Source organism: Hemicordylus capensis, chromosome 3 (assembly GCF_027244095.1).
Source record: "Hemicordylus capensis ecotype Gifberg chromosome 3, rHemCap1.1.pri, whole genome shotgun sequence".
In the NCBI taxonomy this organism is placed as follows: domain Eukaryota; kingdom Metazoa; phylum Chordata; class Lepidosauria; order Squamata; family Cordylidae; genus Hemicordylus; species Hemicordylus capensis.
In genome coordinates, this window is record NC_069659.1 from 157,394,351 (window position 1) to 157,409,678 (window position 15,328).

Genomic DNA, 15,328 nt, shown 5'->3' on the forward strand with positions numbered 1-15,328 from the left:
TAACTTACAGCAACAGAGAGAGAGATCGAGTGAGCAAGTTGATGAACTGGAACAATTAAATGCTTCAGTAATAAATTAAGGCAAGTGTATTGGGCCTGGAGCTATTAGGTAAGTTTTTACGGTAATCCACAAAGTAAATGTGACAGAGCAGTGAGCAAACACTCTTTGTAGGCCTGCAGAATTTAATTACATACAGATTAACACTGTGAAATTCAACCAATCTGATTAGTGCAAAATGCTGGCCAACCACTTTAGAAATGATCAAAATCAGTTGCTGCACATTATGTAAATTCTAGTTCATTCACAAAATGCATCCTCAGAGAGTCAATTCATACATTCAAACTATGCTGACTCATTAGGGTAGTCCTGGATTTTCATGTACACATTCCCAGTAGATCACTGTCCCTAATTTGTCCTCATTTTGTCATTTGAAGAACACGTTGAGGATGCTTTTCATAAGAAAATGATGCTTGTGTAAGTGCCTAGACGTGACATACTCCAAGTTTCAGTCTCTTCTGCCACATCTTATCTGGGACAAGGGAAAGTCAGGGAGACTGTAACACACATACACGCAGGAATGAATCCTAAGGCATGTGTCACCTAAAGCCCAGCCTGACAGATTGCCAGCTGCTGAAGTTCACTTAGTTCAACATATTATAGGGCAATGCTTTTTTCCTAGTCTATGTTTAATCAAAGGAACACACATGCTCTCTTGACTTTTAAACCAGTTCCTCCTGTAAAGGGACACAGGAAAAGTTGGGCAGAACAGGCTTCAACTATGTAAGACTAGGATGGGGTGTGTATGGCCTTATATATTGATCCTTGTAGTGAGAATATGGAAGTTACAAGTAAATAGGAACATTCTCGTTTTAATCTGTGAAACATTTGCATTATGGATCCATATGGACAGACACAAATACAGATGGCCCTCATTATCCATGGTCACAGCACCCAGGGTTTTACATATGTGCAGTTGGGCTATAGAGACCCAACCTCGTTATACATGGTTTTAAAAATACTTAACATTCACCTATCTGTGGTTACTGGGTGGCCAGAAATGTCCTCTGAGGTAATTTTTGGCCACCATTTTGCTAAATGGGGCCATTTTGTGGCTCCTTTGTTAAAAAAACCCACAAAACCACCCTGCATTTTTTTTCATGGAAAATGGGCCTAATTGGGGGTTTTGGCGGGTGGGGCATTGCTAGACAACTGGAGATCTGGAGTGAATGGCACAGTGTGTTATTTCACTTTTTTCTACCCACATTTTTTGCCCTTTTTCTGATCCTGAAGAATCTAACCCCCACAATTACCTCAAGTTCTTGTTATCTGTGGTTTTGTCTACTGTAGAAATTGGTGGGAGTGGAACCCCCACAGATAACTAGGGTCACTGTATAAACACATATGAGTGGTCTGTGCCTTCCCGGGCCCAGTGATCAGCCTACTCTTTCGCCTGCTTTTATAAATTAAATTGGTTCGATGAAAAACAAGAGCCTGGTTCAGACATTATACTGTATGAATTTACAGATGTCTGTACACTCGTACACATATTTGTGTGAATGACTGTACCTGTGTTCATTTTAAAAGTGAACCTGGATACAGGCTCTTCAAATGTATGGTACAGATCGGAAGTAAACTTCTGTACCTGCAAGCAGCATAACATGTGAATGTCTGTACCTCTGTACAGATCTGTACCTGTGTGTACACTATACACTTTTTGTACAAATGTTGAACATAATGTGCAAATGGGCATAAGGACAAGGCATTTTTGGTGTTGACACCACAACACCAGAATTCCCTTTCTGGGAAAATTTGCCAAGTCCCTACCTTTTTTGTATTCAGATGCATCAAATGCAAACCGTATTGCAAGGCATTTTACCTGACTGATTATATAATCACAATTCTGATTAGGCTGCTCTTTGATTTCATAGTGTGTACACTTATTGTGCTTTTATGGATTTTACTGACTCATCTGGTTTAGTTAGGCAGTTTGTGGAGGCTTGCATCTGAATGGTGGGATTTAAGTGCACATGTTCACATGTTAAATAAGCATGTTCACAGTGTGATGCTAATAAGGCTTTCTTAGATAACTTGCAGTGGCTGCTTCTGTGTGCAGAATTTTCCCTATCCTGCTCATAGATGCTGCTTTTCTATCTCCTGTGAATAAACTTGTCCTCAAACTGCTCATGCAAATAGACCAGTAATGTGAGTTGAGTGTCATGCGTATCAGATCAGAGGGGATATTTGAATATATCAGAGCTGATTCATAATTTATGAATAGACTCTTAGATTCAGTCTCCCTCTGCGCAAAATCAGTGTGGTGGAGTGGCTGGATTGTTATAATTGGACAATTATAATTCAGTTCCCTACTCAGCCCTCCGGGTCAGTGAGTAACCCTGGTCTAGCCATTCCCTCTTTGTCTAATCTAACAATACTGAGGAGAGATTTTTTTAAAAAAGTGATAACCACATATACTCTACTCTGAGCTTTTGGGGAGAAGAGTGGGATACAAATGTGGTACATGTTATGTTATTTGGGCAGATCAAGGCTTACACACAACGGGTAACATCCAGACTACATGTGATGTTAGCTGTGATGAAGCACCATTGAAAACAATGAGACAAGATAGTCATGACTGATGTTCATTGATGTTTAACCTGCATATTGCCCATGGTTCTTAAACATCTAGTTTAGCCCTGAAAGCTCCTAAGTAACCCAAGATCACTTAGTTCGTGTTCTAGCTGAGCAGAGATTTGAACCTAGATCTTGGGCCTGTTTACACAACCATTTGGGGTGAGTTAGAGGTGCAGCGCGGAAATGCTTGACTAACAAGCAGAAGGTGTTGTGAACTACACCTGGATTCGCACTCTAAATATGCTCAGAGGGAAGGAGCCAAAGTCACATCATACATAAACTGAATTGCTTCTTGGAGATGGTGACCATGTAGCATCTGAGCATGCAAACAGAGGCAGAAGAAAACAGAAAGTTTAATGGGCTTTATTATAGGAAGTTGCTCATCAAGATAAAATTCAAACAGATCATTCAAATTAAACATATTTCCAATTCAAAGTGTAGTGCAATGTGCCTGACTATCCAATGAGTTGGCATGCATGTGCAGTCAGTATTTACAGCTGTTTAGCAAATTCTAATGAAAACATTTTAGAGAGAAACAGAGAGAGAGAAGAAAGAAGGGAGGGCTTAGGAAAGGGGATGGCAGTGATTAGTAGGGAGGAGGGGAGGAGGGAGCAGGCTGAGCTGTTGAATAGGCATCACACCGGTCATGGAGAAGGCTTCAAAGGACATGTTCATTGCTAGGCTTGGGAATGATGCAGGCTTCAAGCAGTCAAGCAGGCTGGTGGTAGATACTCAGAGCAGGGCAGAGAGAGAGCGTGCACCATGGCTGGGTAGTCTTGAAGTCTCACTACACAGCATAAGTCCCTTGTCCATATCCAATTCCTGCTTTAGCCCTGCGGCTTGTGCAGCTAACTCTGGAGATCGCTCTTGAGCAAAGTTCAGCTGGTTAGGAAAAGCTTGCTGATTTGCAATAACCGGAGACCCCTTTTTATAGCAGCTGGATCCTATAGACAGCAATTTCTATCATGGATCTCAAAAGTATCAGTCACTCTTATCATAAAACTTCCCTCTCATGAGAAAATTGTTTCTTTGTTAGGCTTCAGTTCAGAGCGGCATCCTCTGCATACTGTCTTTTTGTTGTCAGGAAGCAATTTGTTCCTCTGTTTGTTCTCCAAACATCTGCATTTCTTTAGTTGTTGGTCTGTCTTTGCCTAAGAGGCGGGCTCCTAGCACCTCTTGCTCCAAAGAGTGTTAAAAAAATCAAAGGGGTTGTTTAAGAAGGAAGAAGCTGAGCTATATGTGTGAGACAGCAATTAAATTACTTCTTGTTTACATCTACCTAGTGTGTGATTATAAAAAAGAACGTTCAAAGTAACAGCAAAAGGGTACATGTTTGAAGCAAGTTAATCAATGCATCTGACTAGGGCAAAACAATATAGGTGACATCAACATGGTAAGCATTCTGTCAGAGGAAGTAAAGGATTAGCTTCCAGCTTGTCTCCTAGAAGTTAATCATTTCACTCCATTGAACTCCTATTGCAAGGAGTTCATTGATGCTTTGCAACAGGGAATCTCTCAATGGAATTGCAGGTAAAGACATACAGGCCTCAGCCTGGCCCACTGGGCTATGAGTTCTGGTCCAATATGAGTGGCCTGGGCCATAACAAAGGTTGCCGGTTCGACTCCCTGCTGGTATGTTTCCCAGACTATGGGAAACACCTATATTGAGCAGCAGTGATATAGGAAGATGCTGAAAGGCATCATCTCATACTGTGCGGGAGGAGGCAATGGTAAACCCCTCTTGTATTCTACCAAAGAAAATCACAGGGCTCTGTGGGCCCCAGGAGTTGAAATTGACTTGATGGCACACTTTAGAGGGTTAGAGAGTAAGTCACATGAGGCATCCATTGTCGAAATCTGGAGCTGCAATTATGGGAAGTCCTCCAAAGGCCTAGCAGGCCTTGTATGGCCAGTAGACTGGAAAGCCTCTTTAAATCAGTAGCTGCCCTCTGATTGTCCACAAAGCAGCAGGACACAGACCCAGCCCTGCTGAAGGTGCTCTGGCTACAGGATCATAGAGTGGGCTTTGCAGAGTGCAACCTCCATGTTGGCAGCCCCTGTAGCCACAACTCTCTATTATTTCCAGGCCTGCTAGGTCCTGATGTCTGAGTAGAAAAGGTAAGTGGATCCACACACAACAAGAAAAACATGGTAGGAGAGCTCTACTCTCTTTCTACCTTGGTTAAGTGTAGGATACAAAAGTTGGATGACCATACTTTGAGCAACCTGGGTTGGAGGGATTTTTGTGAGCCCGCACCATCATGGAAACCAGGATAGAATGGCACCTACTTTGACTTTGATAATTGTGTGAAGAGGCCTCTTCACAATTCAGGTCCAATGCTCTGTCACTGATTGCCTCTGGTAAATGACCTCTCACACCCCAGTACTTAGATTAGCTGTAAATTCTATCAGCAATATTTGGGGGGAGGAGATCATCTACCAGAGGCAGATAGTTTTTGTATGGAAACTTTTTCTCTTGTTGTCAGATATTATATTTTCTTTCCTCATGACCATGAACCCATGATGCAGTGTGATTTCTGGATTGGAGCCTTGCACACAGCAGCTTCCTGATATTGCTTACAGCTAATCTAAATACTGGGGTGTGAAAGGTCATCTACAAGAAGCAATCCATGACAGCTCAATTTTCCTCACAACACTAGCTGCCTACAACACAAATTTGTGTTTACTATATTTACCTGAATCCAAGATGAAGTTTTTCCATGGTCTTTTTTTTTTTAAATATTAGAAATCAGGAGGTCATCTTAAATTCAGAGTTCTGCTCCTTTTGAATAAATGCAGATATAACCTATATTAAATCTCTACTTTTAAAGGGGGTCATCTTAAATTCGGAGTTGTCTTCGATTCAGGTAAATATGGTAACTTACTTGAGATTGTTAAAATATTCCACAAAATATTTCAGCATTCAGGAAGTGGAAGAACCTGTAAGGTCAGATATGATTTCAAAATGCAAGTTAACTTTATGCAATACATGCAGTTTTGCATACCAATTACAAATATTAAGTTGATCTTCCTTGGTTCAGAATGGTACTGGTGGAGTGATGGTTCAAAAGAATAGGGCATAGAGGTTGTTTTCATGTACTGCTTTGATATAACAAGTCAAAACTGATGTAACAAGTTTGTAGACTTCTATTAATTCTAAATAAAGTGTTGCAATATAAATCAAGTCAAGGATACAGAGGGAGATCATAATAATTGAGTAACTAATTACACATGAAATGTTTGGAACATAGAGAAGCATTAGATCATTATAACTGGTCTTTTAAATTATTGGAATAAAATGTGCATGATTCCTAGATTTTTGACTGAAAAAACTATTTGAGTAAAACAAGGATGGCATATATGGAAGAAACTGTAATATTAATTTCTGGCATGTTTTCCCACTTCTTTGTCTTTGAATTGACATCTATTTGTTGTAATAAATTTCCTTAATAGACAGAAACACAGATCTGTTTATTAATGTAATTTTATTATAACAACTAAATTTGTTGTTTTGTTATTATAACATGTACATGGGGAAAATCCATTGGTCTTTTCTGGTCAGACTCCTTGATGTTCAAATATGATAACATCCACAACCTTTAATTACAAAATAAATTTTGCCTCTCATACAACTTGCTTCTCTAGCTTTAATATTCATTTAATACAAATATAATACTTCCCCCGTAGGTTATGTATGCAGATGGCTTGGCTTTGGCAGACATACTCTGTGGAATTTGGCAAAAAGATTTGTGACTTTCTATTTGCCAGCTAGCCTCCAGGCACCAGATATTTTTGGATAATTTCTATGATATAGCAAGAAACAACTGACCAAGAGACCTTTAAGGGTTAAAGGTCTCTCATTTGATCCTACTTAGAGATATTGTTCTTATTTTTGAGTCTAATACAGCAACTTCTAATAATAATAATAATAATAATAATAATATATTTGATTTCTATACCGCCCTTCCAAAAATGGTTTAGGGCAGTTTACACAGAGAAATAAACAAGTAAGATGGTAGTCATTATAGTTAGTTATAGTCATTATTGTAGTCATTATAGTTCTCACTTCACTGTATATCACGGCTGTGCAACTTCAGCCTCCCAGCTGTTGTCGGACTACAACTGCCAGCATCCTCAACCACTACTACTACTAAGAGTATTAGTATTAGTATTAGTATTAGTAGTAGTAGTATACAAAGTTCTGCACCTGTAGAAAAATCACTGTTAAAATTGATTGTTTAAAACAAATTAAAATTGTACACCAATTCTGCACCTAAAGTTTGCCCAGTAAAGAGATGTGAAGGCAGGGGGGGAAACCCCCCCAAAGTAAAGCACATATACCACTCCCCCCTCAAAAACCCTCACAAAAAACGCAGGGGGGGAAACCCAGGGCTCCCCCCGCCCATTTCCCCCAAAGGACCTTTTTTGTTTTTGTTTTTTTTAAAATGGGAAGGGAGGGGGAAGGATTGTGAAATATTTTTGTTTGGAATTACAAATTAAATATGTTTTAAAAGGTGTTCAGATATATTCAGATAAGGATAGATGTTCTGGCCATTATTTTCCCAAGCTTCTTCCTTGCTTCAAATTCCTTCGTCTTCTGCAGCATGTGAAATAAATTGGTCTATGTTTGGAAATATACCAGATGAAGAAATACATGAACATATGAAAAGGTAGAGAAGTTTGTCACAATCCAGGCAATTCAGTTTTCCTAAGTCATTAAAATGATTAAAATGCAGACCAGAAGAAGCAGAAACTGCTGATAGTGATAGCTCAGAAAATCAGACTGATTAGACAAGGTTTCATGTGACAAAATTGTATTCAACAAGTCCCATCCTTCCCCCCCCTCCCTGAAAGTGAGTGCTTTCTGTATTTGCTCGACACTGGAGAAGATTAAGTCCAGAATGCACAATAACTAATTTTGTTTTATCTACTGATCGAAGAGTGGGGCACACACACTCATTCTGTGCATCCCCAATCCACATCATCACTTCTACTGAGGGCTGCTTGGAAGAAGAGCAAGTTATAAATGTAGTCTAAATACAAAGCTTGCAAGGCTTCCGCGTCTCCTAAGAACTGCATCATCACTGTAGCGACAAGCTTTCCATTGGGAATAACGGGGAGGCTTATCACTGCAGCGTTGACACAGTCATTAGCAATAGCAATATAGCAATAGCACTTACATTTATATACCGCTCTATAGCCGGAGCTCTCTAAGCGGTTCCTGACAGACCCTCTGCAAGCTCGGTAGGAGGGAAGATGTGGTTTGGGGATGCACAGAATAAACATGCTTTCCGCACTCTTCAATTGTCAGTGCACTAAACTGTACTGTATGTAAGCCAGTTCCCCCCACCCCCTGTTTTAAACATTAACTTTTTTCCTGCTTCTCTTAAATAGTTTTTGACAGTTTGTGAGAAGCAAACAAAGTTGATGCTGAAAACAGAAGAAACCTTCCTCAGCAGATTGCCGTCCATTTGTAACAGAAATTTAATAACATCTAAAAGTAAATTTATTCAGACTAGTTGTCTGAATAAACTATACTTATAAATGTAAAATACTGAACATGATCAATATTATGAGCAAAGCAGGTTATATATAATAAATGCTCACAACCTATGTGACTTTAGACCTGTAATAAAATATTGCAAATATTTCAATTCTTGAAATTTCTTTCAATTTCTTCCCCCCACTGAAAAACCTAGGAAAGGAAACCAGGCCTTTCCCCCTCCCTTCCATGTACTCAACATTTCTGGACATTTTACATCTCTAGCCCTGTATAAATACAATTTGAATTAATTAAATCATTTTAGATAATTTACTCAGCAATGCTTATTATTTTGCATAATTTATGCTGCTTCTACTAGTAAATCTTTCATCTTATCAAGGGAAAATCTCTTTAGCCAGGTATTGCCATATTCCTGCAAGATGTCTTCACAATGATAAAGGTTAGAATTATCCCTTTCAAAAAATGAAAGATGAGATTCCATGAAGTTATATGATGACACCCTTCTATGGCTGGAATTAAAATTTCTGCAAACAAGAATTTTAGAGAGAATTTTAGGATCCTTCCAAGGAGAAACCAAATTTGAAGAGGAATTTCAGGGATCCTTTTTGGGATTAAGACTGGAGAATTTTCTTAGACAGCTTGGACTAGGGATGTGCAAATTGATTCGACCATGAATTGATTAAGGTTGAATGGGGGGAGATTCGATGATTGTACCCTGAATTGAATCACTCTGAAAAGAGGGGGCAGATTCAGGGTAGAACAGAATCATAAGTGCCAGATTTGGGGTAGAATAGAAGCATCAGGGTGGATGCTAGAATTCAGCACTAAATACATCTTATTTTAAGTTGTATTTAATACTGGGACAGAGGAGGGTCCAAAATAGGAGTGTGCATGAATCAATATTTGTGATGTGATTTGAGGTTGAATTGAATAGCAGAAATCCCATCCCCCCCCGCCCAATTAATCAAAAGCAGCTGTCTTGGCCAGCTTCCTCAATGAATCACCCTGATTCGACCTGAATCAATTCTGGTGAATCAGGTTCCATTTTGAGGCCTGTTTTGCTGCAAATCCTGGGCTCAAAATGGTGGAGAGAACTGGTCTACCAATTGGGAGCAGTGGGTTGACTAGTTCTCCAAGGCGAGCTTAAGCACTGTCTGGGGCAGAGGGTCGGTCTATTCTTCAATCCCCATTGGTGGACCATCTCCTGGTTTTGGGGGGAGAGCTGGTCTCCCAATTGAGATTGGTGGGTAGACCAACTTTCTACCCCAGACCTGCTGCATCAGCCCACCTCGGTGAGCTGGTCTACCTGCTGATACCAATTGGTAGACCAGCTCTCCCTGCCATTTTGAGGCTCATTTTCTTAGCAAAATGGGCCTCAAAATGGTACCCAATTCACCCAAATTGATTTGGGTCAAATCAGGATGATTCAGCTGCTTTTGATGAATCAATTAATTAGGGGTGGGTCTGCAGTTTGATTCAACCTTGAATCAATATATTGATTTGTGCACACTCCTAGTTTGGAGTTTCCTCTGTCCAAGCATTAAATATAACTTAAATAAAAATGCATTTAATGATGAATTCTAGCATTCTTCCTGTTTCACTTCACATCATGTGGAAGTCTGAACTTATTTGAATTAATCTTGTTTCAAGTAAGGCTCCATGTCAAAAGAACATTTACTTGGAAATCTAAGGAGCATGCCAATTATATGTGCTTATGCCTGGACCATGTGTGTCTAGGATTGGTCCATCTGGATCTAGTATGCACATTCTTGTCCTTCCTCATTTACACCTCCAACCTCCTGTTTCTTCCTAGTTTTCATAAGCAACAGACCTGTGTGCTTTCTGTAGCCATTCATTGATATAGCAATGTCACACTATCTAGATTTGATTCTTGAATTGCAGACTGCAGTTTTATTATTCCTATCATGTTTTTTCAGCAAATGGACTTTTTGTGTACATCCTTCCCAATACAGGTTCAGATAATAGCAAACCTAAATTAGTCTGGATAACATAGTATTCTATTACTATTATTCTTTCTAAAAAAAACTTGTACGTGTGGTGCGGTAGCAGGGTGCACATGCATCCTTACTGCATGCATACAAGATGCTAGCAATATATTTCTATACCTGATACTCCTTATGCTTGCTTTGCACATAACAGTATTTTTTAAAGCACAGGAAATGAGCTTCTGCATGTAGGCCCACAGCACATGTGATATCATACTCACAGTGGGAGGGTGGCAGTGTGTGCAGAGAGGATCATTGGCTGATGAACACTTGCGCTGATGTGGATTTCTATTACTTTAGTGTTTGCATCACACAGTGCAAGTTACTTGAGGAGTCATGCTTGAGTAAATCTATAGTGCGCTAGTCATGGGATGTGATATATGAATGTATCAGTAACCTCATGAATTACCTCAGGTGCCACCTAACTATGAGATATGGTTCCTTTGAAGCAGAAGGGGAGGGAATCTATGACTTGGAGTCTAACTTGTGTAACTGCAACCTGTGGGAAGATTTGTGTAGTACACACAGCTCTGGTAACTGCCCAGGTGTGATTCCTTTTATAGAGGGGGAAGGTGTTAATTTGTTGGAGTTTGGTGGATCACCTATCAAACTCCAGACTGGATTATGTCAGAATTTATGACTGAACTTTCTTGTGGATGTAGCATCCAGGTAGCAAGCTGAGTACTTCTCAGAGGATAGCTGCTCATGGTTTTTGATGATAGCTCTCAAATAAGTTAAGAGAGGGCTCTGCACATCGTTGAAAGGGTTGCTCCTGTGGGCTGGCATCTTTACATCTGTAGATCTTTCTCTTCTCCATCTGGAGGGAAGAGCCTTAAACCTAGACTACATTACCAACAGCCAGGTACCAGAAGGCTCTGGCACATCCCCCCAAGTCTCCCTATTATGTCACTGTGCATATGTAAGTGGAAAAATCTTGGTGGGAAAGTGGGACATAGAGATAACAGGTAAATACATTTACTCTGCTTCAGCCCAGCCTTGTATTTATCAGAATGTGGAAGATAAGAGGATCATACTTGAAAGAGAGCTCATTTTTAATGCCTTGTTCTTGAGCTGCAAATTGCTTAGCTCAGATGCATGATAGACACACCCAAAGGTTTTGTGTTGTGATATCCTTTCCTTTCCTCTTATCCCATTGACATACCACCCCACTCCCCCTGTGAAAAACCATCTACTGCCAACTGGCAGATCTGCCCACCTCCTGTGGTCTGTGCTGGCAAGGGAGAGGTTGTGCAAGGCAATCTTACTAACTAGACTAATTGTATTCTTGGCAAGGGTAGTTAATTCTCCTCCCCCCACTCTGAGGCTGAGATTATTTTAAGCACCAAGAAATAAGCTTTTCCCCAAATCTACTTTCCTTAGCAGCTGTCTACTTTGCCTGTAGCTAAAACAGCCTCTGGTTTATCCTCCTTTTGATACTGGTGGTGAGTAAAAATGAAGCCATATTACTAGACCTCAAGCCTGTTGAAATCTACTAGACCTCAGGACTGTTGACTACAGTCTTTGTCAAGGGACTTGGAGCTTTCTATGCACGAGTGCATTATTCCAGTAGTATAATGGGAGCTAGTAGAATTGCATTTTGTTATCTAGTTCATTGATTATTACACTACACTGTGTTCCTGGGAATCCAAGAATTTTCCAGAAATGTATCGGAGGTTCTTTTATGAGAAATCAGAAGATAGCAACCAAGCTGCTCAAAAGACAGCTTGTCCACCATCACACAATCACTGTTAACATGTGATTGCAACTTCAGAGACCCCTCATCCACAGAATAGGGTGGAGGTATATAATATGGTTCCTGCAACTGGCAGGCAATGTGAAGTCTTTAAGAACATAACAACAGCCCTGCTGGATCAGGCCCAAGGCCCATCTTTAGACTAACTAAGCCTAGTAAATTAGTAGAAATTTGGCCTTGGGCCTTTGCTGGTCCATGGAACTGTGCCTTCTTTCAATTGCACTTCAGGCCCAGATCTCAGAGGCCCTGGGAATTTCAAATTGCAGGCCTGGATTTGGGAATGGTCGCTCTTGCCTATCCTTAACAGAATAAACCCCAGAAGCCTCTGCACTGCATTGGGATTATTGCCCACCCAATGGCAAAGCTGAAGTGGAAAATGCAGGAATAATTTTGAACACTACAGATCTAGTTCTGGGCCAGCAACACAGTTCTCTTGTTTGGTGTGTCCTTCAGCTTGCTTTCTCAGATTCTGGAAAAGATATCTGAAGAGCAAATCTTGCTCAGAATAAAAACACTTTGGAACACTTTCAGATTACAGCAGTAGATAGAAAGTCAGTTTGAGTGAATTGTAGCCAAGGTGCAGTTTTAGCTCTCTCTTTTTTGTTTGTTTTGAACAATTGAACCAGTTAAAAAATCACAGATATATTCAAAATACATCATATTCTAAAGATTGCTGTTTATGCCATTATTGGCAATATTACTCTTATCAAAGGAGCAATAACAACATAGTAAGGGCATTCACATGACTGAGAGGTAGGGAGGGTGGGCAGGTGGGTGGGGGGAAGGCAGCACAAACCTTACCTCCTCCCCGCCAGACAATCACTCAGCGGCGGTGGGAGCGTGGACAGTACTCTCACATGATCCATGCTGCTCCGTGCAGCACAGATCTCTGGAGGCTGGGTCAATATGTACCAGCCTTTTGGTATCCCACAATGCACTGTGCAATGAGTGCATTGGGGGATACCATCATGAGACGGGCACTCTAGGCACCCATCTCTGTGTCTCCTCAGGCTGTGTGCAGCCCAAGGAGACACACAATATCAAGAGCCAGGTTAAAGGCACACTTGCGCCCTTAACCCAAGTGTACCCTTAACCCTGACTAAAAGCCGGGTTTACAAGTAGGGTCAGGCTGGGCTAGAGTGCCATGATCTCTGTGATTCCCGAGTTTCACACACACAGCCTAACCCAGGCTAGGCTGTCCTAGCCTGGTTAGGCTTAGGCTGCATGTGAGAACAGCCTTAGTTGCTTTTGAGATGCTCCATATTCTATTGTTCCCGCCAACTATTTATAATAGGCTACCTAACGTAGCTCTTCTAACACATATAAGTAATTTTTTTTTACCCTTTCTGTTTGAATGTCAAATCACTGTACGCAAACAAATAACCACAGCATCAATCTTTATTACAGTCACAGACCAGCACAAAGTATAAGGGGTGACTGCATATTAAAAGTAAAAATAGATAAAGAGAACACAGGGTAATTACATATGGTAAAGTACATAATAATACTAAAAATAATAATAATAAATTGTAGAAAGTACACAAGAAGCATGAGGGCATAAAAAGTCTGAAGAGGTATAAAAGTAATAAAAGTCATAAAAGTGCATGAAAGCCATAAAAAGGTATTGGGTATAACCACAGCAAACTGGCCCTTAAAGAAACCATTATAATAATTAATTAAGTAGAAATCTTAGTATTTCTACTATTTATTAATTTTATAGTGTGATCCTAAGCATGTTTGTTCAGAAATATGTTTCATTTAGTCAAATGTGACTTAATTCCAGGTCAGCATGCATAGTAATCCTATGAATCATACTATCTGGCTGACATGTGCAGCATTCTGGTGCTGGAATGCTCTGTTCCAGGGCTGCTGCAGTCTTATAAGGCAGTCCTGATGCTGATGAGAATGAGCAGTTGTGCAAACAAGTACTGCCATACTTATCCCCATTCACTTCTGTTTCTTCAGAATGTTTGAATTAGTCATGGCCTTGCTTATAAATACTCTCATGGCCTTGCTTACAAATATTAACAAGCTGCTTTTGAAGAAAGCATAGTAGAGGAACAACTATAATTATCTTCCAATATAACACCAGGGATAAAAGGAAAGTAGAGAGTCACATTCCAATGAATAAACTGATAAATCCTTTGATCACACCTTAATTTCAAATATGCCAGTGAAACCTCATGAATATTTTAGCCTTTTTCTGAAGCAAGAGGGGACCCTCTGGTTCAAAGATCTTCTCAGTGTGGAGTGTATAATCAAAGCTGGTCATGTTTAAAGATATATAGGCTGCATTCACACATAACACAAAACCAGAGGTAAAGGGGCCTCAGGTTTCAATTTTTGTCCATCTGAATGCGGGCGACTACAGTTTAGATAAAAAATGGACCTGTGGTTTCCCTCCCCAGACTCCAGTTTGTACCTTTGGATTGTAGTGAGGTTTGCCTTCTGGATTTTCAGTTCTGTAGTGTCAGCATTATGTCCGAACATGGCACTGAAGTCCTGTTCTCCAGGAACTGGAGTTGAGGGAGGAAGCTCCTCCCTTGCTCCAGCTACTATTTCCTGCTGGGGATGTCTTTCTTGACATTTCAGATAACTTCCTAAGTTGGGAGCCAACTAGTTTCTATTCAGTGGGAGAGGCAATTGAAGGACAATCATGCCATTGCCAGGGAATGTCCCAGTACTTAAAATTTGGCTTCACCAGCCCTGATGAAAGGAACATTTGTGTGGGCCATTGGGATTCATCAGCCTCTGAGGGCAGACCAATCTATCTGGTCTCTTATGACATTTGGAAGGCTGACAAAGTAGAGAATTGAAGGCGGTGGGGGGGGATAGAAAATTGGAAGGGGGGGTCTCCTTTATTTTCTAATCCCCCCCCCAGGCCAGAGATAGAAAAAATTTAAAAATCTATTATTAAATATTTTCTTTCTTAAAATGGTGCATGAAATGCTTCACAATGCATGGTTTTAAAATATTGTTACTGCCCGTTGCCCTTTCAAATGCTGCTTATAACAACAATGCAATATTAAGATGTTTGATGTAAAATGATAAAAAATAGGTAATAACAGATAACTATAATTATAGATCACTTTCACATTCCAGCCTTTGCCCCTCGCAGGAAGCTCTGCCATATTTACCAGAGGAACACACAGACCTAGGCCCGTTCTAGGGCCCTTCTTTGCTTATGAACGATAGTTTCCTCTGCTCTGGCTTGTCTTCCTCTTTGTTCTAAAGATTAATGGCTACAATAGCCTCCTGATTTGGCCCGTTTATCTTGGAAATATTCTCTGGCCTCAAAGAACTGTGACAAGGAGTCTATTGCTCTGTCTGTGTGTAGAAAGGAAGTCAAAGGTGTTCGATGCTGCAAGGTTTGTTGTGGGTAGCAAAGCTTCAGGAGAAACCTGTTGAGTTACCTCAGATTGTAGCAGCCTGCAG